The 24,249-nt window shown below is 49.3% G+C and overlaps 1 long non-coding RNA gene across 1 annotated transcript in view; it reads right to left on the bottom strand.

Annotated features, from left to right (window-relative positions):
• Positions 1 to 19,987, bottom strand: part of LOC134911178 (uncharacterized) — a 108,842-nt gene extending 88,855 nt beyond the window's left edge. The window contains exons 1-2 of the long non-coding RNA XR_010176386.1: positions 19,149 to 19,987; positions 18,408 to 18,484 (exon numbers count right to left, since the gene is read on the bottom strand). This is a non-coding gene — a long non-coding RNA (uncharacterized LOC134911178). The remainder of the gene's footprint in view (positions 1 to 18,407; positions 18,485 to 19,148) is intronic.
• Between the last annotated feature and the right edge of the window lie 4,262 nt (positions 19,988 to 24,249).

The following is a 24,249-nucleotide window of genomic DNA, read 5'->3' as shown; positions in this document are numbered from 1 at the left end:
GGAACAGACAGGGCCCCTGCTGCAATAGGTCCTGTCTGAGAGGCAGAGGCCATGGGTCCTCTGTGACCATCTCTTGAAGTTCTGGGTACCAAGTCCTTCTTGGCCAATCCGGAACAATGAGTATTGTTCTCACTCCTCTTTTTCTTAATATTCTCAGTACCTTGTGTATGAGAGGAAGAGAAGGAAACACATATACCGACTGGAACACCCACGGAGTTACCAGTGCGTCCACAGCTATCGCATGAGGGTCCCTTGACCTGGCGCAATATTTTTTTAGCTTTTTGTTTAGGCGGGACGCCATCATGTCCACCTGTGGCCGTTCCCACCGATTTGCAATCTGCTCGAAGACTTCTTGATGAAGTCCCCACTCTCCCGGGTGGAGGTCGTGCCTGCTGAGGAAGTCTGCTTCCCAGTTGTCCACTCCCGGAATGAACACTGCTGACAGTGCTTGTACGTGATTCTCCGCCCAACGAAGAATCCTTGTGGCTTCCGCCATCGCCACCCTGCTTCTTGTGCCGCCCTGTCGGTTTACATGGGCGACTGCCGTGATGTTGTCTGACTGAATCAGCACTGGTTGGTCTCGAAGCAGGGGCTCCGCTTGACTCAGGGCATTGTATATGGCCCTTAATTCCAGTATGTTTATGTGCAGACGAGTCTCCTGACTTGACCACAGCCCCTGGAAGTTTCTTCCCTGAGTGACTGCCCCCCATCCGCGGAGGCTTGCATCCGTGGTCACCAGGACCCAGTCCTGTATGCCGAACCTGCGGCCCTCGAGAAGATGAGCACTCTGCAGCCACCACAGAAGAGACACCCTGGCCCTCGGGGACAGGGCGATCAGCCGATGCATCTGAAGATGCGATCCGGACCACTTGTCCAACAGATCCCACTGAAAGATCCTGGCATGGAACCTGACGAAAGGAATGGCTTCGTATGACGCTACCATCTTTCCCTGGACTCGCGTGCAGTGATGCACCGACACCTGCTTTGGTTTCAGGAGATCCCTGACCATGGTCACTAACTCCTGAGCCTTCTCCTCTGGGAGAAATACCTTCTTCTGTTCTGTGTCCAGAATCATGCCCAGGAAGGGCAGACGCGTCGTAGGAATCAGCTGCGACTTTGAAATATTCAGAATCCAGCCGTGCCGTAGCAACACTTCCTGAGAGTGCGCTATGCTGACCAACAACTGCTCTCTGGACCTCGCCTTTATGAGGAGATCGTCCAAGTACGGGATAACTGTAACTCCTTGCTTCCGGAGAAGTACCATCATCTCCGCCATTACCTTGGTAAAGACTCTCGGTGCCGTGGATAGACCAAACGGCAACGTCTGGAATTGGTAATGACAGTCCTGTACCACAAACCTGAGGTACTTCTGGTGAGGCGGATAAATGGGGACATGCAAGTACGCATCCTTGATGTCCAGAGATACCATAAAATCCCCCTCTTCCAGGCTGGCAATGACCGCTCTGAGTGATTCCATTTTGAACCTGAACTTTTTCATGTAAATGTTCAAGGATTTTAAATTTAGAATGGGTCTTACCGAACCGTCCGGTTTCGGTACCACAAACAGTGTGGAATAGTAACCCCTTCCCTGCTGAAGGGGGGGTACCATTATTATCACTTGCTGGAGGTACAGCTTGTGAATAGCCGTCAGGATTATCTCCCTCCCCGTGGGAGAAGCTGGCAAGGCGGATTTTAGGTAACGGTGAGGGGGCGTCACTTCGGATTCCAGCTTGTATCCCTGAGATACAATTTGTATAGCCCAAGGATCCACTTGTGAGCGAACCCACTGGTTGCAGAAATTTCGGAGACGCGCCCCCACCGCTCCTGGCTCCGCCTGTGGAGCCCCATCGTCATGCGGTGGACTTAGTGGAAGCAGGGGAGGACTTTTGTTCCTGAGAACTGGCTGCATGGTGCAGCTTCTTTCCTCTACCCCTGCCTCTGGCAAGAAAGGATGCACCTCTGACTCTCTTGCTTTTTTGAGAACGAAAGGACTGCATTTGGTAATACGGTGCTTTCTTAGGCTGTGAGGAAACCTGTGGCAAGAAAGTCGACTTTCCAGCTGTCGCTGTGGATACGAGGTCCGAGAGACCGTCCCCAAACAATTCCTCACCCTTATAAGGCAAAACCTCCATGTGTTTTTTAGAGTCGGCATCCCCTGTCCATTGCCGAGTCCATAAGACCCTCCTGGCAGAAATGGACATTGCATTTATTCGAGAGCCCAGCAGGCAAATGTCCCTCTGGGCATCCCGCATATATAAGACGACGTCTTTAATATGGCTAAGTGTTAGCAATACGGTATCCCTGTCCAGGGTATCCAACCCCTCTGACAGAGTATCTGTCCATGCTGCAACAGCACTGCACATCCAAGCTGAAGCAATAGCCGGTCTCAGTAGAGTACCAGAGTGTGTATACACAGACTTCAAGATACCTTCCTGCTTCCTATCCGCAGGTTCCTTTAGGGCGGCCGTATCCTGAGACGGCAGGGCCACTCTATTAGATAAGCGCGTCAGGGCCTTGTCAACCCTAGGGGGGGATTCCCAGCGTAACCTATCCGTTGGCGGGAAAGGGTACGCCATTAGTATTCTCTTGGGAATCACCACTTTCTTATCAGGGGAAGACCACGCTTCTTCACATAACTCATTTAATTCATGTGACGGGGGAAAAGTCACTGGCTGCTTTTTCTCCCCAAACATATTTACCCTCTTGTCAGGGACAGGGTCAGCCTCTGAAATGTGTAATACATTTTTCATTGCAATAATCATGTATCGGATGGCCTTAGTCATTTTGGGCTGTAATAGTGCCTCATCCTCGTCGACGCTGGAGTCGGACTCCGTGTCGACATCTGTGTCAACCAACTGAGATAGTGGGCGTTTTTGAGATGCTGACGGCCTCTGAGGCGCCTGGGCAGGCCCGGGTTGAGAGCCCGGCTGTCCCCCGGCAGCAACATAATCAAATCTCTTATGTAATGAGTTTACATTGTCATTTAAGACCTTCCACATATCCATCCAATCAGGTGTCGGCACCGACGGGGGCGACACCACATTTATCTGCACTTGCTCCGCCTCCACGTAACCCTCCTCATCAAACATGTCGACACAGCCGTACCGACACACAGCACACACACAGGGAATGCTCTGACTGAGGACAGGACCCCACAAGGTCTATGGGGAGACAGAGAAAGAGTATGCCAGCACACACCACAGCGCTATATACACAGGGATACACACTACCAGAAGTGAATTTTTCCCAATAGCTGCTGTATCAATACACCTTTTGCCTAAATTTATGTGCCCCCCCTCTCTTTTTACCCTCTTAGTGCCAGGAGACTGCAGGGGAGAGCCTGGGGAGCGTCCTTCCAGCGGAGCTGTGAAGAGAAATGGCGCTGGTGTGCTGAGGAAGAAGGCCCCGCCCCCTCAGCGGCGGGCTTCTGTCCCGCTGTTTCTGACTAAAAAATGGCGGGGGTTTTACACATATACAGTCACAGACTGTATTATGTGTCTTTTTTATGCCAAAGGTATTCTTATTGCTGCCCAGGGCGCCCCCCCCCCCCAGCGCCCTGCACCCTACAGTGTCCGGAGCGTGTGGTGTGCAGTGGGAGCAATGGCGCACAGCTGCGGTGCTGTGCGCTACCTTAATGAAGACAGGAGTCTTCAGCCGCCGATTTCATCACCAACTTCTGATCTTCTGGCTCTGCGAGGGGGACGGCGGCGCGGCTCCGGGAACGGACGACCGAGGACCTTTGCCTGTGTTCGAACCCTCTGGAGCTAATGGTGTCCAGTAGCCTAAGAAGCGCAACCTAGCTGTGAACAGGTACGTTTGCTTCTCTCCCCTCGGTCCCACGTAGCAGTGAGTCTGTTGCCAGCAGATCTCACTGAAAATAAAAAACCTAACATTACTTTCTTTACTAGCAGGCTCAGGAGAGCCCACTAGGTGCATCCAGCTCTGGCCGGGCACAGATTCTAACTGGGGTCTGGAGGGGGGGCATAGAGGGAGGAGCCAGTGCACACCAGATAGTACCTAATCTTTCTTTTAGAGTGCCCAGTCTCCTGCGGAGCCCGTCTATTCCCCCATGGTCCTTACGGAGTCCCCAGCATCCACTAGGACGTCAGAGAAAATAGGATTTTGATAACATACCGGTAAATCCTTTTCTTCTAGTCCGTAGAGGATGCTGGGCGCCCGTCCCAGTGCGTTCTTTACCTGCAGTTTAGTTATTAGAGTTACACAAGTTGTGTTTTCTTGGTTTCAGCATGTTGCTGCAATTAGTTCATGCCTGTTGGCGTGTGTTATGTTGAATGCCATGTGTGCGGCATGGTTGAGGGTGTGAGTTGGTAGATATCTCACCACTAGTTAAGTAATTCCTTTCCTCGAAATGTCAGTCTCCCTGGGCACAGTTCCTACAACTGAGGTCTGGAGGAGGGGCATAGAGGGAGGAGCCAGTTCACACCCAATGAAAAGTCTTTAGAGTGCCCACGTCTCCTGCGGATCCCGTCTATACCTCATGGTCTTGATGTCGGCCCCAGCATCCTCTACGGACTAGGAGAAAAGGATTTACCGGTAGGTTAGCAAAATCCTATTTTAAATTACACCACATAATATTGCCCCTTAATCGTGTTATGCCACACAGTAGAGCCCTTTATGCACATTATGCAACACAGTTGTACCCCTTATATATATTACACCACACAGTAGTACTCCTTGTATACATGTCACTCAGTAGTGCCCCTTATATACATTATGCCACATAGTAGAAGCCCAGGAGCCAGGGTAGTCTGAGTTACAGTCACTGCCCCCTGCAATGTATATTAGTATTGTGTAGCGGTGTGCCCGGCAGAGAAGGAGCCAGGTGCACCTTGCTGGGAACAGTAGTCTACCTGAATTTTTTTTTTTTTTAATTATTTATACTATCTATTACACTTTACTTTCTTATCTAAATCCCCTGGAGAACATAGCCTGGGTACCTGCTGGCTATTCGTGGACTCATAGTGGAGGGTACCACCACATTGTGGGTCTTCCCCTGTATGGTTGCAATAGCCCTGGTTGCTCACGCCTAGAGCTTGGGAAGTGTGGGGTGACCCCATACTCTTCGTCCCCACAATTTTTCCAATACCAAATTAGACAGAAGCACTAGAACTGGTTATACTTAACTATTATTTTTTTTGTAATAGTTAGTGTGTTTCCAGCAAACATTTTTTTGGGCTATGAAATGAGGAAAAAATAAGAATTTACTTACCGATAATTCTATTTCTCGGAGTCCGTAGTGGATGCTGGGGTTCCTGAAAGGACCATGGGGAATAGCGGCTCCGCAGGAGACAGGGCACAAAAAGTAAAGCTTTAGGATCAGGTGGTGTGCACTGGCTCCTCCCCCTATGACCCTCCTCCAAGCCAGTTAGGTACTGTGCCCGGACGAGCGTACACAATAAGGGAGGAATTTTGAATCCCGGGTAAGACTCATACCAGCCACACCAATCACACCGTACAACTTGTGATCTAAACCCAGTTAACAGTATGATAACAGCGGAGCCTCTGAAAAGATGGCTCACAACAATAATAACCCGATTTTTGTAACTATGTACAAGTATTGCAGATAATCCGCACTTGGGATGGGCGCCCAGCATCCACTACGGACTCCGAGAAATAGAATTATCGGTAAGTAAATTCTTATTTTCTCTATCGTCCTAGTGGATGCTGGGGTTCCTGAAAGGACCATGGGGATTATACCAAAGCTCCCAAACGGGCGGGAGAGTGCGGATGACTCTGCAGCACCGAATGAGAGAACTCCAGGTCCTCTTTTGCCAGGATATCAAATTTGTAGAATTTTACAAACGTGTTCTCCCCTGACCACGTAGCTGCTCGGCAGAGTTGTAATGCCGAGACCTCTCGGGCAGCCGCCCAAGATGAGCCCACCGTCCTTGTGGAATGGGCCTTAACCGATTTAGACTGTGGCAGGCCTGCCTCAGAATGTGCAAGTTGAATTGTGTTACAAATCCAACGAGCAATCGACTGCTTAGAAGCAGGCGCACCCAACTTGTTGGGTGCATACAGTATAAACAGCGAGTCAGATTTTCTGACTCCAGCTGTCCTGGAATATATTTTCAGGGCCCTGACAACTTCTAGCAACTTGGAGTCCTCCAAGTCCCTAGTAGGTGCAAGGCACCACAATAAGCTGGTTCAGGTGAAACACTGACACCACCTTAGGGAGAGAACTGGGGACGAGTCCGCAGCTCTGCCCTGTCCGAATGGACAAACAGATATGGGCTTTTTTGAGAAAAAACCACCAATTTGACACTCGCCTGGTCCAGGCCAGGGCCAAGAGCATGGTCACTTTTTATGTGAGATGCTGCAAATCCACATATTTGACTGGTTTTAAACCAATGTGATTTGAGAAATCCCAGAACTACGTTGAGATCCCACAGTGCCACTGGAGGCACAAAAAAGGGGTTTGTATATGCAATACTCCCTTGACAAACTTCTGGACTTCAGGAACTGAAGCCAATTCTTTCTGGAAGAAAATTTACAGGGCCGAATTTGAACCTTAATGGACCCCAATTTGAGGCCCATAGACACTCCTGTTTGCAGGAAATGCAGGAAACGACCGAGTTGAAATTTCTTTGTGGGGCCTTCCTGGCCTCACACCACGCAACAAATTTTCGCCACACGTGGTGATAATGTTGTGCGGTCACCTCCTTTCTGGCTTTGACCAGGGTAGGAATGACCTCTTCCGGAATGCCTTTTTTCCCTTAGGATCCGGCTTTCCATCGCCATGCCGACAAACGCAGCTGCGGTAAGTCTTGGAACAGACATGGTACTTGCTGAAGCAAGTCCCTTCTTAGCGGCAGAGGCCATAAGACCTCTGTAAGCATCTCTTGAAGTTCCGGGTACCAAGTCCTTCTTGGCCAATCCGGAGCCATGAGTATAGTTCTTACTCCTCTACGTCTTATAATTCTCAGCACCTTAGGTATGAGAAGCAGAGGAGGGAACACATACACCGACTGGTACACCCACGGTGTTACCAGAACGTCCACATCTATTGCCTGAGGGTCCCTTGACCTGGCGCAATACCTGTCCCGTTTTTTGTTCAGACGGGACGCCATCATGTCCACCTTTGGTATTTCCCAACGGTTTACAATCATGTGGAAAAAACTTCTCAATGAAGTTTCCACTCTCCCGGGTGGAGGTCGTGCTGAGGAAGTCTGCTTCCCAGTTTCCATTACCGGAATGAAAAACTGCTGACAGTGTTATCACATGATTTTCCGCCCAGCGAAAAGTCCTTGCAGTTTCTGCCATTGCCCTCCTGCTTCTTGTGTCGCCCTGTCTGTTTACGTGGGCGACTGCCGTGATGTTTTTCCCACTGGATCAATACCGGCTGACCTTGAAGCAGAGGTCTTGCTAAGCTTAGAGCATTATAAATTTACCCTTAGCTCCAGTATATTTATGTGGAGAAAAGTCTCCATACTTGATCACACTCCCTGGAAATTTTTCCCTTGTGTGACTGCTCCCCAGCCTCTCAGGCTGGGCTCCGAGGTTACCAGCATCCAATCCTGAATGCCGAATCTGCGGCCCTCTAGAAGATGAGCACTCTATAACCACCACAGGAGAGACACCCTTGTCCTTGGATATTGGGTTATCCGCTGATGCATCTGAAGATGCGATCCGGACCATTTGTCCAGCAGATCCCACTGAAAAGTTCTTACGTGAAATCTGCCGAATGGAATTGCTTCGTAGGAAGCCACCATTTTTACCAGGACCCTTGTGCAATGATGCACTGTTTTTAGGAGGTTCCTGACTTGCTCGGATAACTCCCTGGCTTTCTCTTCCGGGAGAAACACCTTTTTCTGGACTGTGTCCAGAATCATCCCTAGGCACAGCAGACGTGTCGTCGGGATCAGCTGCGATTTTGGAATATTTAGAATCCACCCGTGCTGATTGTAGCAGTATCCGAGATAGTGCTACTCCGACCTCCAACTGTTCCCTGGACTATGCCCCTATCAGGAGATCGTCCAAGTAAGGGATAATTAAGACGCCTTTTCTTCGAAGAAGAATCATCAATTCGGCCATTACCTTGGTAAAGACCCCGGGGTGCCGTGGACAATACAAACGGCAGCGTCTGAAACTGATAGTGACAGTTCTGCACCACGAACCTGAGGTACCCTTAGTGAGAAGGGCAAATTAGGGACATAGAGGTAAGCATCCCTGATGTCCCGGGACACTATATAGTCCCCTTCTTCCTGGTTCGTTATCACTGCTCTGAGTGACTTCATCTTAATTTGAACCTTTGTAAGTGTTCAAAAAAAATTTTTTAGAATAAGTCTCACCTAGCCTTCTGGCTTCAGTACCACAATATAGTGTGGAATAATACCCCTTTTCTGTATTAGGAGGGGTAATTTAATTGTCACCTGCTGGGAACACAGCTTGTGAATTTTTTCCCATACTACCTCCTTGTCGGAGGGAGACTTGGTAAAGCAGACTTCAGGAGCCTGCGAAGGGGAAACGTCTCGACATTCCCATCTGTACCCCCGGGATACTACTTGTAGGATCCAGGGGTCCTGTACGGTCTCAGCGCCATGCTGAGAACTTGTCAGACGCGGTGGAACGCTTCTGTTCCTGGGAATAGGCTGCCTGTTGCAGTCTTCTTCCCTTTCCTCTATCCCTGGGCAGATATGATCTTATAGGGACGAGAGGACTGAGGCTGAAAAGACGGTGTCTTTTTCTGCAGAGATGTGACTTAGGGTAAAAAACGGTGGATTTTCCAGCAGTTGCCGTGACCACCAGGTCCGATGGACCGACCCCAAACAAGTCCTCTTCCTTTATACGGCCATACTGTGCCGTTTGGAATCTGCATCACCTGACCACTGTCGTGTCCATAACATCTTCTGGCAGTTATGGACATCGCGTTTATTCATGATGCCAGAGTGCAAATATCCCTCTGTGCATCTCGCATATATAGAAATGCTCTATAGTCAATAAAATACTGTCCCTGTCAAGGGTATCAATATTTTTAGTCAGGGAATCCGACCAAGCCACCCTAGCTCTGCACATCCAGGCTGAGGCGATCGCTGGCCGCAGTATAACACCAGTATGTGTGTATATACTTTTTATTATATTTTCCAGCCTTGTCAGCTGGTCCTTGAGGACGGCCCTATCTATAGACGGTACCGCCACTTGTTTTGATAAGCGTGTGAGCGCCTTATCCACCTTAAGGGGTGTTTCCCAACGCGCCCTAACTTCTGGCGGGAAAGGGTATACCGCCCATAATTTTCTATCGGGGGGAACCCACGCATCATCACACACTTTATTTAATTTATCTGATTCAGGAAAAACTATGGTAGTTTTTTCACATCCCACATAATACCCTCTTTTGTGGTACTTGTAGTATCAGAAATACGTAACACCTCCTTCATTGCCTTTAACGTGTGGCCCTAATAAGGAATACGTTTGTTTATTCACCGTCGACACTGGATTCAGTGTCCCTGTCTGTGTCTGTGTCGACCGACTAAAGTAAACGGGCGTTTTAAAACCCTTGACGGTGTTTTTGAGACGTCTGGACCGTACTAATTGTTTGTCGGCCGTCTCATGTCGTCAACCGACCTTGCAGCGTGTTGACATTATCACGTAATTTCCTAAATAAGCCATCCATTCCGGTGTCGACTCCCTAGAGAGTGACATCGCCATTACAGGCAATTGCTCCGCCTCCTCACCAACATCGTCCTCCTACCTGTCGACACACACGTACCGACACACAGCACACACACAGGGAATGCTCTGATAGAGGACAGGACCCACTAGCCCTTTGGAGAGACAGAGGGAGAGTTTGCCAGCACACACCAAAAACGCTATAATTATATAGGGACAACCTTATATAAGTGTTTTCCCTTATAGCATCTTAATATATATATAAGCATATCGCCAAATTAGTGCCCCCCCTCTCTGTTTTAACCCTGTTTCTGTAGTGCAGTGCAGGGGAGAGCCTGGGAGCCTTCCCTCCAGCCTTTCTGTGAGGGAAAATGGCGCTGTGTGCTGAGGAGATAGGCCCCGCCCCTTTTTCGGCGGCCTCGTCTCCCGCTCTTAACGGATTCTGGCAGGGGTTAAATATCTCCATATAGCCTCCGGAGGCTATATGTGAGGTATTTTTAGCCAAAATAGGTATTCATTTGCCTCCCAGGGCGCCCCCCTCCCAGCGCCCTGCACCCTCAGTGACTGCCGTGTGAAGTGTGCTGAGAGGAAAATGGCGCACAGCTGCAGTGCTGTGCGCTACCTTTAGAAGACTGAGGAGTCTTCTGCCGCCGATTCTGGACCTCTTCTTACTTCAGCATCTGCAAGGGGGCCGGCGGCAAGGCTCCGGTGACCATCCAGGCTGTACCTGTGATCGTCCCTCTGGAGCTGATGTCCAGTAGCCAAGAAGCCAATCCATCCTGCACGCAGGTGAGTTCACTTCTTCTCCCCTAAGTCCCTCGTTGCAGTGATCCTGTTGCCAGCAGGACTCACTGTAAAATAAAAAACCTAAGCTAAACTTTCCTAAGCAGCTCTTTAGGAGAGCCACCTAGATTGCACCCTTCTCGGCCGGGCACAAAATCTAACTGGCTTGGAGGAGGGTCATAGGGGGAGGAGCCAGTGCACACCACCTGATCCTAAAGCTTTACTTTTTGTGCCCTGTCTCCTGCGGAGCCGCTATTCCCCATGGTCCTTTCAGGAACCCCAGCATCCACTAGGACGATAGAGAAATAGTAATTAGTTAGTGGCTGTGACTAGGGAAGCCAATCCCGGGCCATTTTTTCAATCCAGGGTAACGGGATTGAAAAATGGCCAATCCCGGGATTCCTGTAATTGGCTTTTATGTGTGTGGCCGCTCCCTCGCCCCACTCCGCCGTGCCCGCCCCACACACATTACTAACCGTATACAGAGGGTGGGCGGAAGGGGATCTCTTCCTGCTGACGGCGCAGTGTGACCTCATCCTGCGCCTGGGGAAGCCGGAAGCGGGGCAGCGTCTGAGCGTCCTGTGGATGCTCAACGCTGATCCCTCAATCCCCGGGATTGGACCTTCCAATCCCGGGATTGAATCCCGGCCGTTTTTGGCCCTAATTCCCGGGATCCCGCCGATCTCGGGATTGGCCACCATAGCTGTGACTAAAGATGGATATTTTCCTGAGCACCTCTATCGGATGTGAGGCAAAATGAGCAACGTACGGCCATGCTGTTCCACCATAACAAGTCTTCTGAAGGCACATAGTTGCCGAACACAGGTTCTCTAGCTGATTAAAACCAGGTAAAATGCAGGCTTGAAGTCAGCCAGCCATTGAACCTGTGTAATTCATGAGTGTCCCAGTTTAAAGGGATAGTATGGTAAGCCTATGTTTTTAGAAGTTGTGTGAGCACATACACAAATACAACATGTGGAAGCAGAGTTTGTGTTGTGGTTGGGCGTAGCTGGGGCTAGGGAGGAAGGCCAATCCACAGCTTATTCTAATCCCTGCAACTCTGATATTTTGATCCTATTGGTGTTAAATCTAGGAGGTTAACAATAGGAACCAGCGGAATTGTGAAATGGAGTTTAGGCCACATAGTGATCCTTAACTAGACTTGCAGGTTATTGTGGGAAAGCAGCAACATCAGTAACAGTAGTAACAGTGGTAATAGATACAGCGAAGGTAAAATTGAGTAATACTGGGAACAGATGTAACAGGTACTCACACGTATGAGGAGCTAGGTGTCATACATATGTGCAGCACATGTGCAATAACTCTCCCGGTGGCCATATTGGTAAAGGGTGCCTGGCCGGCTTCACTACACTCCTCTCGAACATGATATGCTCTGTGTATTGCATACCAGTACTAGGATGCTCTAAGTTTTGGGGAAAGGAAGTTGAGGAAATGTCATTTATTTTTAACTGCTTTTTTTGTGTTGGTCTCAATTACAGCTGATTTAGTCCCATCTACATGCAGCCCTTTCATAACTTTCCCATGGTCTCTTTAAATTAATAATCTGACCCTGGGTGGATCCCTAACACACAATCATACCATGGAAACCTTAAGCAGTCATCGTAGGTAGCACTTTTATGTCTAATAACTTATTCATTATTATTATACCAGATTCAATCATTAATTATAATAACCATAATTATAATTATGGAGAAAATGTCTGTTGGTTTTTCATATATTTGTACTTTTCTCTGATAGTTGCATCATTTTGTGGCCCTCATTCCGAGTTAATCGCCCGCTAGCTACTTTTAGCAGCCGTGCAAACGCATAGTCGCCGCCCACGGGGGAGTGTATTTTTGCTTTGCAAGCGTGTGCACGGCTCTGCAGCCGAGCTCTGCAAAAACAGTTTGTGCAGTTTCTGAGTAGGTCTGGACTTACTCAGCACTTGCGATCACTTCAGTCTTTTTGCTCCCGAAAATTGACGTCAGACACCCGCCCTGCAAACGCTTGGACACAACTGTGTTTTTCCAAACACTCCCAGAAAACGGTCAGTTGACACCCATAAACACCCTCTTTCTGTCCATCTCTTTGCGTTCTGCTGTGTGAATGGATTCTTCGTTAAATCTATCGCTCAGCAATGATCCGCTTTGTACCCGTACGACGCGCTTGTGCATTGCTGTTCATACGCATGCGCAGTTTTGAGCTGATCGCTGCGCAGCGAAAAACGGCAGCGAGCGACCGACTCGGAATGGGATCCCGATTACAATGCCAACGCCGGTATCCTGAATGAGGAACTGCCACCACTCAGGAGAGATAAGTTGTGTGTGGTGGGAGGGAGGGTATAGGCTGCTAGGAGACGGTTAGGGTTAGGCTGATTGGGTGGGATAGGGTCAGGCACCCCTCGGAGGGTTAGGTTTAGGCTGTGGGAAGAGGAAGATAGTGTTAGGCATCACCGGGGAGGGTTAGGCTGCGGGAGGGGTGGGGGCTGCAGTAAATCTGGGTTAGGGCTAGCTTACCTAATTATTACATGTTGGGATTTTTATAGTTCGGGATGTCGCGGTCGGTATTTTGACAGCCGGCATCCCAAGTGCTGTGATCTAGTAATTAACCCAGTTATAATAATTTATGTATTAATGTGCATTTTGTGCATTATCTTATTTATTGTAGTGCAATTAATATTATTTGTTTTCCTACATACCTATAAATACTGAACTTGATAGTTGGCAGTGCTTGTATCTTTCCAAGGAGAAAAATCAAAATGTGATATTTAGATGTGTAACTTACTTCCCCACTTAAGTACAGATGTCTGGCAGTGTAGATGTGTGACATGACACATCCTTCTCACTTACTTGAGTGCTTAAAAAGCAGCGAATAGCTTCAGTCCCACTTACATATTTTTTAACTCATGAAAACTCATCCAGTAGGTCATTTTAAAAGTGTCTATAAAATAAAAAGCACTTTTGAAACAAGACAGTGTTCTGTTAAAGACTTAAACGCAATGGGTCTAATTCATGTTTGTGCGCAATAGGCGATAATCATGCAATGGAGCGATTACCAGCAGACTGCACATGTGATGCGATCGCAATGTGCATGCATGAAGGGGCCACTACAATGTAGCTCGCAATCAGGCTTGGACTGGCCCACAGGAGTACAGGAGAAACCACTGGTGGGCCCCACTGCCTGGGGGCCCACCTCCTGCTCTAAGGATCAGGTTCCAGACTGTGCACTTGAATTATACATTATATACATATGTTACCTCATACTGGACTATGGTTATTTTCTACAGTGCATTGCTGTTATTAATCTGGTACATTATCATGCACGCAGCAGCTGAATTTAGTGAATTTAATGAAAAGCCAGATGTTGCACTCTCTAATGGTTACTCCAGGGCCGAAACTAGGATTTCTGTCACCCGGGGCAAGGTAGTCATTTGACACCCTCCCCCCCGCAAAAAAAAAAAAATTATTTTAACAATAAATGGATAAAAATAATAAAATAAAAAATAAATAAATAAATAAATGAATAAAAATAATATTATATATATATATATATATATATATATATATCTCTTTCAGAACTTTTTAACCTGAAAAACTGCCTTTTCTAACATAAATTTCATATCCAGGAAAAAGTGTCCCCATTTTACACATTGCGGCAGGAAAAAGTGTCCCCATTTTACACATTGCGGCAGGAAAAAGTGTCCCCATTTTACACATTGCGGCAGGCACGTGTCCCCATTTTACACAGTAAGCTGGCAAGTGTCCCCATTTTACACAGTACGCTGGCAAGTGTCCCCATTTTACACATTGCGGCAGGCACAGGTCCCCATTTTACACAGTACGCAGGCACAGGTCCCCATTTTACACAGTACGCTGGCAAGTGTCCCCATTTTACACAGTACGCTGGCACAGGTCCCCATTTTACACAGTACGCTGGCACAGGTCCCCATTTTACACAGTACGCTGGCACAGGTCCCCATTTTACACATTACGCTGGCACAGGTCCCCATTTTACACAGTACGCAGGCACAGGTCCCCATTTTACACAGTACGCTGGCACAGGTCCCCATTTTACACAGTACGCTGGCACAGGTCCCCATTTTACACAGTACGCAGGCACAGGTCCCCATTTTACACAGTACGCAGGCACAGGTCCCCATTTTACACAGTACGCTGGCACAGGTCCCCATTTTACACAGTACGCTGGCACAGGTCCCCATTTTACACAGTACGCTGGCAAGTGTCCCCATTTTACACAGTACGCTGGCACAGGTCCCCATTTTACACAGTACGCTGGCACAGGTCCCCATTTTACACAGTACGCAGGCACAGGTCCCCATTTTACACAGTACGCTGGCACAGGTCCCCATTTTACACAGTACGCTGGCACAGGTCCCCATTTTACACAGTACGCTGGCACAGGTCCCCATTTTACACAGTACGCAGGCACAGGTCCCCATTTTAAACATTACGGCAGGTGGTGGGGAGAGGGAGGGAGAGAGAGAGAGAGAGAGAGGAAGGGAGAGGGGCTGACTTACATTTGAAGTTCTCGCCGCTCTTCAGCCGCCTCTCCCTCCTCGTTTGCGCGGCTCCGGGCTCCCCCTTCAGTTCTCCCTCCTCCGGCGGGGTTTCGTTGAATGACGCGTTTGCGCCGTGACGTCACGACGCAATCGCGTCATTCCGCGAAACCCCGCCCCCCGAGCTGGGCACTCGGGAGAAGGGGGTTTAAAAGTGCCGCGGCGGTGTTTGGGGGTCTCGGCGCCCCCTCCAATCCGGCGCCCAGGTCACCTGCCCCCCTAGCCCCCCCCCTAGTTTCGGCCCTGGTTACTCAAACCAATGTGGTGGCAGGCCACACACCCTCTGCAGACTGGCCACACCCCTAAACATGGGCCCCTACCACTGCTTCACTTGCTAACATTAGCAGCTCTGTAGCCTAGAAAATCGCAATTGCATTTGTGCACAAACATGAGGCCCAATAGTCATAAGATATTAAAAGTAAATGAATGGAATTTAAATTGTGTACTTTAATTGAGCTATAACACTATTGCTTTTATTATATGTGTTATTTTCAATCGAGTTTCCTACTCATTAGAATTACAGTTAGTATGTTTGTATAATTTGAAAGTATCACAGTGGCTCACGTAGTCACTGAGTAATGGAAATGTGCTGGCCTCTTGGGCGGTGATCGGGAGGTGGCTATTCAGACGTACTGCATGGAGAGGTAACATCTTATGGGAGTGTTATGGAACTGTTGCAGTCGTGTCGAGATTCTGCTGTAAATTCTGATGGTGCGTCTGATGATTGTGTCTAAGGCAGTGGTTCCCAAACGCTGCCCTCAAAACACCCTAACGGTCCAGGTTTTAAGTAGATCCATGTTTGGCCACAGGTGACTTAGGGCCTAATTCAGACCTGGTTACTGCAGCGGCAGAGTACGCAGGCTGAAGGCCAGTGCAGTGTGCGCACGCGCAGAAGCCGCACTGTGCGTGTACACACAGTCAGATGAGACGGCATCTCACTTGTGCTCAGGGGCGTCAGAACGTTTTTAGTTTGGGGGGGCAAGATATAATCTGAGTTTGGCGCCCCTATATAATCTGAGTTTGGCGCCCCTAGCTTCCCAGCACACTGTGACAGTGGGTGACATAATAGGCATACGTGTCGGTGCATCATTATGATTATTAGCATTATCAGCAACATGGTAAGCACGGTATCCAGTGAGGATCCCGGCGGTCGAAATACCTACGCCAGAATCCCGACACTACTCGGAATGCTGGTGTTGGTATTCCGAATAGGATCACAATCCCGGCGCCGGAATACCGACCGCCGGGATCCTGGATGTCTGTGTGATGGGCCACCAGAGAGGTAAGCCACAGAGGGTGGAAGTTTGTGTGTGTGTGGGGGGGTTTTTGAGGTTAGGTTTAGGCACCACCGGGGAGGGTCAGAGTTAGGCTGCAGTGGGTTGGGGGGGTGGGGGGGGGGGTGGAGGTTTAGTATTAGGCTGCTAAAAGGGAGGGTTGGGGGTTAGGGTAAACATACTTACCTTCCCGTCAGGATTTTAACCATCGGAATGCCACGGTCGGTATTCTGACTACCGGCATATCAGCCCCAACCCGTAAACATAGGACAGGGGTTCAACAGGTATATGACAGAAGGTGTGTGAGGGCATTACTATTATTAGTATTACCAGCAACATGGTGACTAGATGACAGAGGTTCAGCAGGTAAATTACATCTCTTGTGTAAAATTTAAAGCTGACCTCCACGCCAAACATCAGGCAGAGCACCACCAGCAGCAGGTTCTTGCGCATGATATCTGGTCAGGCAGAATCTGCTGCCAGTTCCCCGTCCTCCGGCTTCTCCTTTGCAATTTTTCACAGAGACACCCTGCGGGCAAGAAGGAAGCTCACTCCGGTCCCTCAAACTCTGGTCCCCCATTGCTGGCCAGGTTCACGTTCACCCCTCCATACAGCCATCCATTGGTCTGCAGCACACCTCTGCTCCGCTGCCTCCTTGCGTGGCCCGGGTGTCTCAAGTCAATCAGGCCAAAAGGGGGAGCATCCTGTGTGGCGGGGCCAGAGAAGAGAAGGGGTAGGAGAAGGATACGGAGATGTCCACACGTGCGCAAGGGCAGAGCTGGCTCCAGGTCTTCTAACACCCTGAATGAGAATTTTTGAAGCGCCCCCCCCCCCCCCCACACACACACCTCCCATGCATGCACTCCTGGGAAAGTGGGAGTGGCCTCACAAATATATTTTTCGTGAAGTATACAAATATATATTAACACCCCCCTCTACACAGACACACACACACACAATTAGCAGCCTTACACATTTTGCCGCAGTATAGTGCCAGATACACATAATGCCCCTGTAGCGTCAATTACACATAATGCCTGCAGTAGTGCCAATTATAAATTACTCCCCCAATATAGTGCTAGATACACATAATGCCCCCAGTAGTGCCAGACAAACACAGGAAGAGAGGGGGACTTGTGTGTATCTGAGGGTGGGGGGATGGGGTGCCGCAGATATGGGAGTGGGGTTTGTAACTGTGAGGGGAACCTGAGTGGCGGAAGGGGGTTTGCGGATATAGGGGGGGGGGGGGTTTGAAGCTGGGGGAAGAGAGGAGAGGAGAACATGTGTGGCGGAGGAGGAAGGTTGGGGTGCTGCGGATGGGGGGGTTTGGAGCTGTGAGGGAAACCTGTTTGAGGATGGGGGAAGGAGGGTAGCATGTACCACGGATGTGGGGTTTGAAGCTGTGAGGGAAAACTGTTTGAGGGCTCGGGAGCCACGGATGGGAGTGGGTACCTGTCTGAATAGGGGAGGGAGCGGTCAGGACAGTGGAGGAGAGTTTGGAGCTGTTGTATGGAGGGAAGAAAGCAGGAGTATAAGGAAGAAGAGGGGCCACCAGCACACAGAAATAAGGCACTGACTCACCATACATGTGTCGCTCTGTGAGGTGCTGCGCTGTTCTGTCTGGGTGGGTTCCAGGAACTGGTGACTCCAAGCCGCAGGCCTGACAGGCACCAGTAGGCTGTCAGTGCCTGTCAGAATGTTGAGTGATGCGCTGCTGGGGGCGGGGCCACATGTCGTTTTTCCCAGGACACTCTGCTGACAAGAGCACTGAGAATAACAGCGTGGCATGGCCTGGGTAGGGAAGGGAGGGGGGGGGGGGGGCACAAGTACCTGCAAACATGGGCAGCAAGCTTTGCACAAGGCAGAGCAACTCAGGGAGGGCTCAGAAAGCCAATATGGCTGACATGACCGGACTGGGACTAAAAATAGGCCCTAGCATTTAAAGCACACAGGCCCACTTCGGCGTCAGCATATGGGTTCTGGCATAGACTCCTCCCGACTATTCCTTCAGCCTGGAAAATGCTGGGAGAGCTATAATAACGCCTGCATGCCACATATACTCTACTCCTTGTGCCAATGTGTATGAGGCTATAAGGTGACATGATGACACACAATGCAGACGCGTCTTGCAGAAATCCACCCACCTAGCAGAAATCCGGGAGGTGTATCCAGGGCCGGTTCTAGACCAAGCAGATCCATGGCGAAAATTTCATTTGGTGCCCTAGCCCAACACAAAAAAATTAACATATATCTATTTATGCACATTAATTAATACGTGGTGTAAGACATGGCTCTGGGCATATCAGACCTCTGACCTTTACCCTTTTTTTTGTGTACTTTTTCCTGTAATTTGCAGCTTAATTCAATAATAGTGTACTATGTATATGGGATCAGTATTTTACTAACCCCTCCATTCCCTACACTTCATTACTGACCTCTCTATACCTGACACAGCATCACTGACCCCTCTATAACCTACACTACATCACCGATTCTGCTATACCTACATACACTATACACTATGCTATACACTACATTACGGACCCCTCTATACCATACACTAAATTACTGACCCATCTTTACCCGCCACTACATAACAAACCCCTCCATAACCTACACTACATTACGGACCCCTCTATACCTGCCAATACTTCATGGACCCTTCTATACCTGTCACTATATAACTGACCCCTCTATACCCAACACTGCATCATGGAACCTTACACTACATCATCCTCTATACCTTACACTACTGACCTACACTGACCCCTCTTGTTAATAATCTTCCCATACGTCACTGTCACTATCTCACCACTATCTCCCCAGTTGCCTCCCATCCCTCTCTTCACCATTTCTGCATAAACACCTGTTAAACTGTAACTAACCTCCTGTGTACTCTTTGGCTCCTCAGTTTTCTGCTCCTCTCTGCTCCAGGTGTGCCCTCCCAGCACCTAAACTCTGTTATCTGGCCAGCGCTGCAGCGTCGCCGACGTTTAGAGGTGCGGGTAGGCGGGCACCTCATCACTGTCATTGTGCTGTAGTCTGTGTGGCCCCAGATCAGCCTGCCGTAATAGTAAATTAAAGACACTGGCAGCATGGATCAGGAGGGGAGGAGGAGCCGCAGGACGGACAAAAGGCTAGGTTAGATGGGGAGAGACAGACAGCCGCCCTGCAACCTGCTGCAGAAACAAACTCAGGCATGGAGGCAAAGTGTGGGATGGATCGGGGGCGGAGCAGAGGAGGGGAGGAAGCTGCATGGCAACAGTGGAGGAGGAGGAAGTACTATCACAGTACGCTGAGGAGACTGTGAGGGGCCGGGAATGATGACTGCATCTATGCTGGGCTGCTACGCTACTGCTGCGTATCTGCTGAGACTGCAGGCCCAACCTGCAATTTGACATTAAACGGTGCGCCCATTAAGAGGCGCTAGTACACAGGTGCGTAACACCTAGCTGCCTGCCGCTCCTGTGCACCAGTATCTGCGCCTCTCTCATGTTTGGGGGGAGCGAGCTGCCCCCTTGTCCCCCCATTCCGACGTTCCTGCTTGTGCTATCGCCTCTGCCTGATTGACAGGCAGAGGCAGTCGAGGGGCGGTCAGGGGAGATGGGACGGCGTTGCGGCGACGTTGGGGGGTGCAGTCCGAACAACGGAGGTGTGTCCGGGCCGTTGCTGGGGCGGGTTGCGGCGGCTGCGTGATGTCACATGTAGCCTCTGCGGACAAAAACATGGCGGGTAACCGCCTGACTTCGCATCTAGGCGGAATAGGCAGAGAGCTACTCGGCAGGACCAAAAGAATCAACGCCGTGTGATGCTTTTGCAAGTCTGCGGGGGGGGGGGCAGGACCCAGCATGTCAAAGATTTTGATTGTAGATATGTGTTTTTTTACGATCAGGTCAGAATTAGGTCCTTAGTTAGTACTGCAGTCAATTTGATTTAACCATCTGTGCTGAGCCATCGATGCCGCACACAGTTATCTAATGTATTAAGTCTGAGCAAGCATCCCAGTCACACAGCGCTCAGAGACGCAGTACAGAATGAGACGCAGGGTCTATGAATTTTAGTGGGAGTTCCTGGGAGGTAACAGTGTGGTAGCTAAGCCGACTCGGACATGTCACTGAAAGCAGATGTGTCCAAAGACGCTGAACTGCTCCCACGGAAGGACACACACACACACACACACACACACACACACACACACACACACAAACTGAACATGCCATAGTGCAAGTTTTGATGGTGCGACTGAATCTAATGACGCTGCAAGATGAAAATGCAACGTCTCAAGTTGCTGCAAGTGAGTGTCTCAATTTTTAGAAATTCGTCCAGTTTAGCATAAGATGCGACTGGGGCAAAACAATCAGCTGCTAAAGACATCCCAAGCTGGATTGCTGCGTTTAAAGATTTACAAAGTGGGTTCCCTAGTCCTTGCACATTCATACGCACTGATGTACACCAGAGAAGGGCTCATACTAGTATTAACAATAAGGGGGGTATTCATGAAACAGTGAAAAGTGTGGAGGAATGAGCCAGTGGAGAAGATGCCCATGGCAACCCATCAGCTGCTCTGTATAATTTTATAATATGCAAATTATAAATGTTACTTCAATGCTGATTGGTTGCCATGGGCAACTTCTCCACTGGCTCACTTATCCACTCTTTTCACAGCTTCGTGAATAGACCCCAAAGTCACAGATGCAAACACAGAGGCCGCTGTGAGTCAGACTCCACGTTTCATGGTCCTTATTTTCATTCAGTAAGATTAGTGCTACAAAACATCTAGGGGCTTATTTGTACGGAATTGTACAGCTGCTTCTCTACGGCTGTGCAATGCCTTACAAATCACAAGGCAGTACGCAGCATCGGATCACCATCGGACCCATCGGTCGCTACTCGCGATGGTAGCAGAAAGCAGTCTTTGGAGATAATTCAGACTTGATCGTTGAAGTGCTAAGTTTAGCACGTCTACAATCACTTTCACAGATATGCGGGGGGATGCCCAGCACAGGGCTAGTCCGCCCGTATGTCTGGCTCTGCCCCCCCCCCCCCGCATAGGTACAAAAGCATTGCATGGCGGCAATGCTTTTGCACCTGAAGAGTAGCTCCCTACCAGCGCAGCTCCTGCGCGCTGGCAGGGAGCTACCAGGTGCTCTCCGGGTCGCAGCTGCTGTATGTGACGTCACGCAGCTGCTGCGGCCCGCCCACCGCACAATCCAGGCACGACGCCGCCGGTCCACCCCCTCCCATCCAGCGAATGCCTCTGCCTGTCAATCAGGCAGAGGTGATCGCTGGGCTGAGATGCCGATCGCATCTCTGGCATGCGCCGGCGCACTGCGGCACCTGCGCAGTTCAGACCTGATCGCCCGCTGTGCGAAAACGCACAGCAGCGTTCAGGTCTGAATTAGCCCCTTATACCGTCAACACCAACATTTTGAAAACGGATTTTTGCAACTCCTGCATTCTTATTACATTCCCTGGAGAAGAACATTTTATGTTGTGACAGGATCTCTTTGGCAGTTCTGCATTTCTAAGAGTAGGGAAAGGACAAGGCGGTATAAATATATTCCTGCGATCCATTTCTTATCCGCTTTATTTTTAGCACATAGAAGATTATCACCATTATTCAGTAATTTACAAACTATTCAAAGGGCACGATTCAAGTTTAAGATGGAATTTAGGTTGCAATAACAATCCATGCAGCCTTTTATAGGAAATGTAACTTGAATATGTAGCAACATATATCTTCAGTGGACCAAGCGGGAGCCAGGGACCTTGGTCTAGACATACAGAGGAGTCAGCGTGGAGTGGGCTGTAATGTCTGTATTAAGAGAGGCATTACTGCAAACATTTCCAAGGTCGCAGGATCCTAAATCTGTCCTGAGGTCTCACTAACACTTTTTAAGTGTTTATGGAACTAATCAAAAAGGAAACATGATTTTATAACAGTCCAAGCGTCAAGCACTTTCATACTGTGCATGTCCAAATCGTAGTGGTTAGGAGCCAGGATGAACGACCAGCTCACAAGAGTAGCTTTGAATTATGGGACTAATTCAGACCCGATTGCTGTTGTTCGATTTCACATGACGGGCGATTATCGAACGACTGCGCATGCGTATGGATCGCAAGGGCAAACTGCGAAAGAATGGTGCAAACATTTCGATTGCTAGGCATACGCAAGGTGATTGACAGGAAGCGGACGTTTGGGGGTGGTAACTGGCCATTTCCTGGGAGTGTCAGGAAAAACGCAGGTGTTCCCAAGCAGTTTCAGGGAGGGTGCGTGACGCCAGCTCCGGCCCCGATCAGCCTGTTTGTATCGCACTGTAGGAGTTAGTTCTGGGCTGCGCACAGACTGCATAGTATGGAAAAAGCATTAGATGGTGAGTCGCGAACGGATTTGCCGATGTCCGCTGTCTGGCAAAGTTTTCATTCGGCATACGCATGCATTCGCACACTTGCACGGGGACGGGTTTTCACTCTCTATGGGCGGCGGCTATATGATCGCAGACCTCTGCAGAGGAACAGATCAGGTCTTATTTAGGCCTTATATGTGGCAGAAGACAATGGACAACCAGATCATGAAATTATTCACACTTACCTACTTTTTCATGATGAGCTAGGAAAGATCCGAAGAGGGTGGAGGTTGAAGAGGGGGGAGGTCCAAGAGGGCGGTGCAGTATGTGTGGTACCATGAATTGTATTACTGCTTCCTAGATTTGCTGCAGTAGGCAAGGCAATGTAATGTGTCATCACAGCCCTGATCCGCCTCTCTTGGGTAGTGGATGGGATCTGGCAAAGTTTACCGGGAACCCAGGAGCACTTTTGTGTCTCCCAGAAATTCTGGTACAGATTGGTCAGAGACACACCTAGAAATCTGGGACAGGGCTACCGCAGCGCTGCTTCTGAACGCGTGGTGCAAACAGAGCAGCTCCAGAGTCTGGGAAATTTATTTATTTATTTATTACCAATTATTTATATAGCGCACACAAATTCCGCAGCGCTTTACAGAGAATATTCGGTCATTCACATCAGTCCCTGCCCAAGTGGAGCTTACAATCTATATTCCCTATCACATGTACATGCACACACATTCATGCTAGGGTTAATTTTGTTGGGAGCCAATTAACCTACCAGTATATTTTTGGATTTGTGGGAGGAAACCGGAGAACCCGGAGGAAACCCACACAAGTACGGGGAGAATATACAAACTCCCCACAGTTAGGGCCATGGTGGGAATTGAACCCATGACCTCAGTGCTGTGAGGCAGTAATGCTAACCATTACACCATCCGTACTGCCCTAGAAATCAGTACAAGCCCACCACAAACGGTAAGTAAATGGGTGCTCTATGTGGAATACAGTGGGACATAGTATGGCATACTGCAGAAGAGTGGGGCAAAATATTAATATAGGGGGCACTGTATGGCATACTGGGGAGTTATGGGGCATAATGTGCCTGATTCAGATGTCGTTGTAATAAGCATTACCGCTGCTCCCTCGGAATATGCTTACATATGGTAATGCAGCAGGAGGCATGCTATATATAATAACAGGCTAACACTGCTCCTCACCTCTATGGGGGGAATTCTAGATGGCGCCCGACGGAGCAGTTCAAGTGTTGCACCACTCGGGCAAGTACAGCAGCTGGCGCTGACATTACTGATGTTGTTCCGTCATTTTGACGGGCTAGTAACTAGTCTGATATAAACAGACGCCTCCTGCATGCATGTGTGATCCTCTGTTTTGTCCGAGGAGGCAGCATCAGATCACCTGCGACACCATCTGCCCTGAGGTTACGTAGACCAGCCACCGCTGCTCTGTCACTGTGACGACAAAATCTTGGTCAGTAGATGGAGACCCTGGCCTCGGCACTCCCACAAAATGGAGGCTACACAACTCTGTTTTGTGAAATGGAGAATATAACCACCCCCTCCTCGCTACCAAACTTCTGCAGACTATCAAGCACCTGACGTCTGCAGCCACTTTGCAAGCA

The sequence above is a fragment of the Pseudophryne corroboree genome, chromosome 4, assembly GCF_028390025.1.
Source record: "Pseudophryne corroboree isolate aPseCor3 chromosome 4, aPseCor3.hap2, whole genome shotgun sequence".
Classification (NCBI taxonomy): domain Eukaryota; kingdom Metazoa; phylum Chordata; class Amphibia; order Anura; family Myobatrachidae; genus Pseudophryne; species Pseudophryne corroboree.
This window is presented reverse-complemented; position numbering and strand designations above follow the sequence as displayed.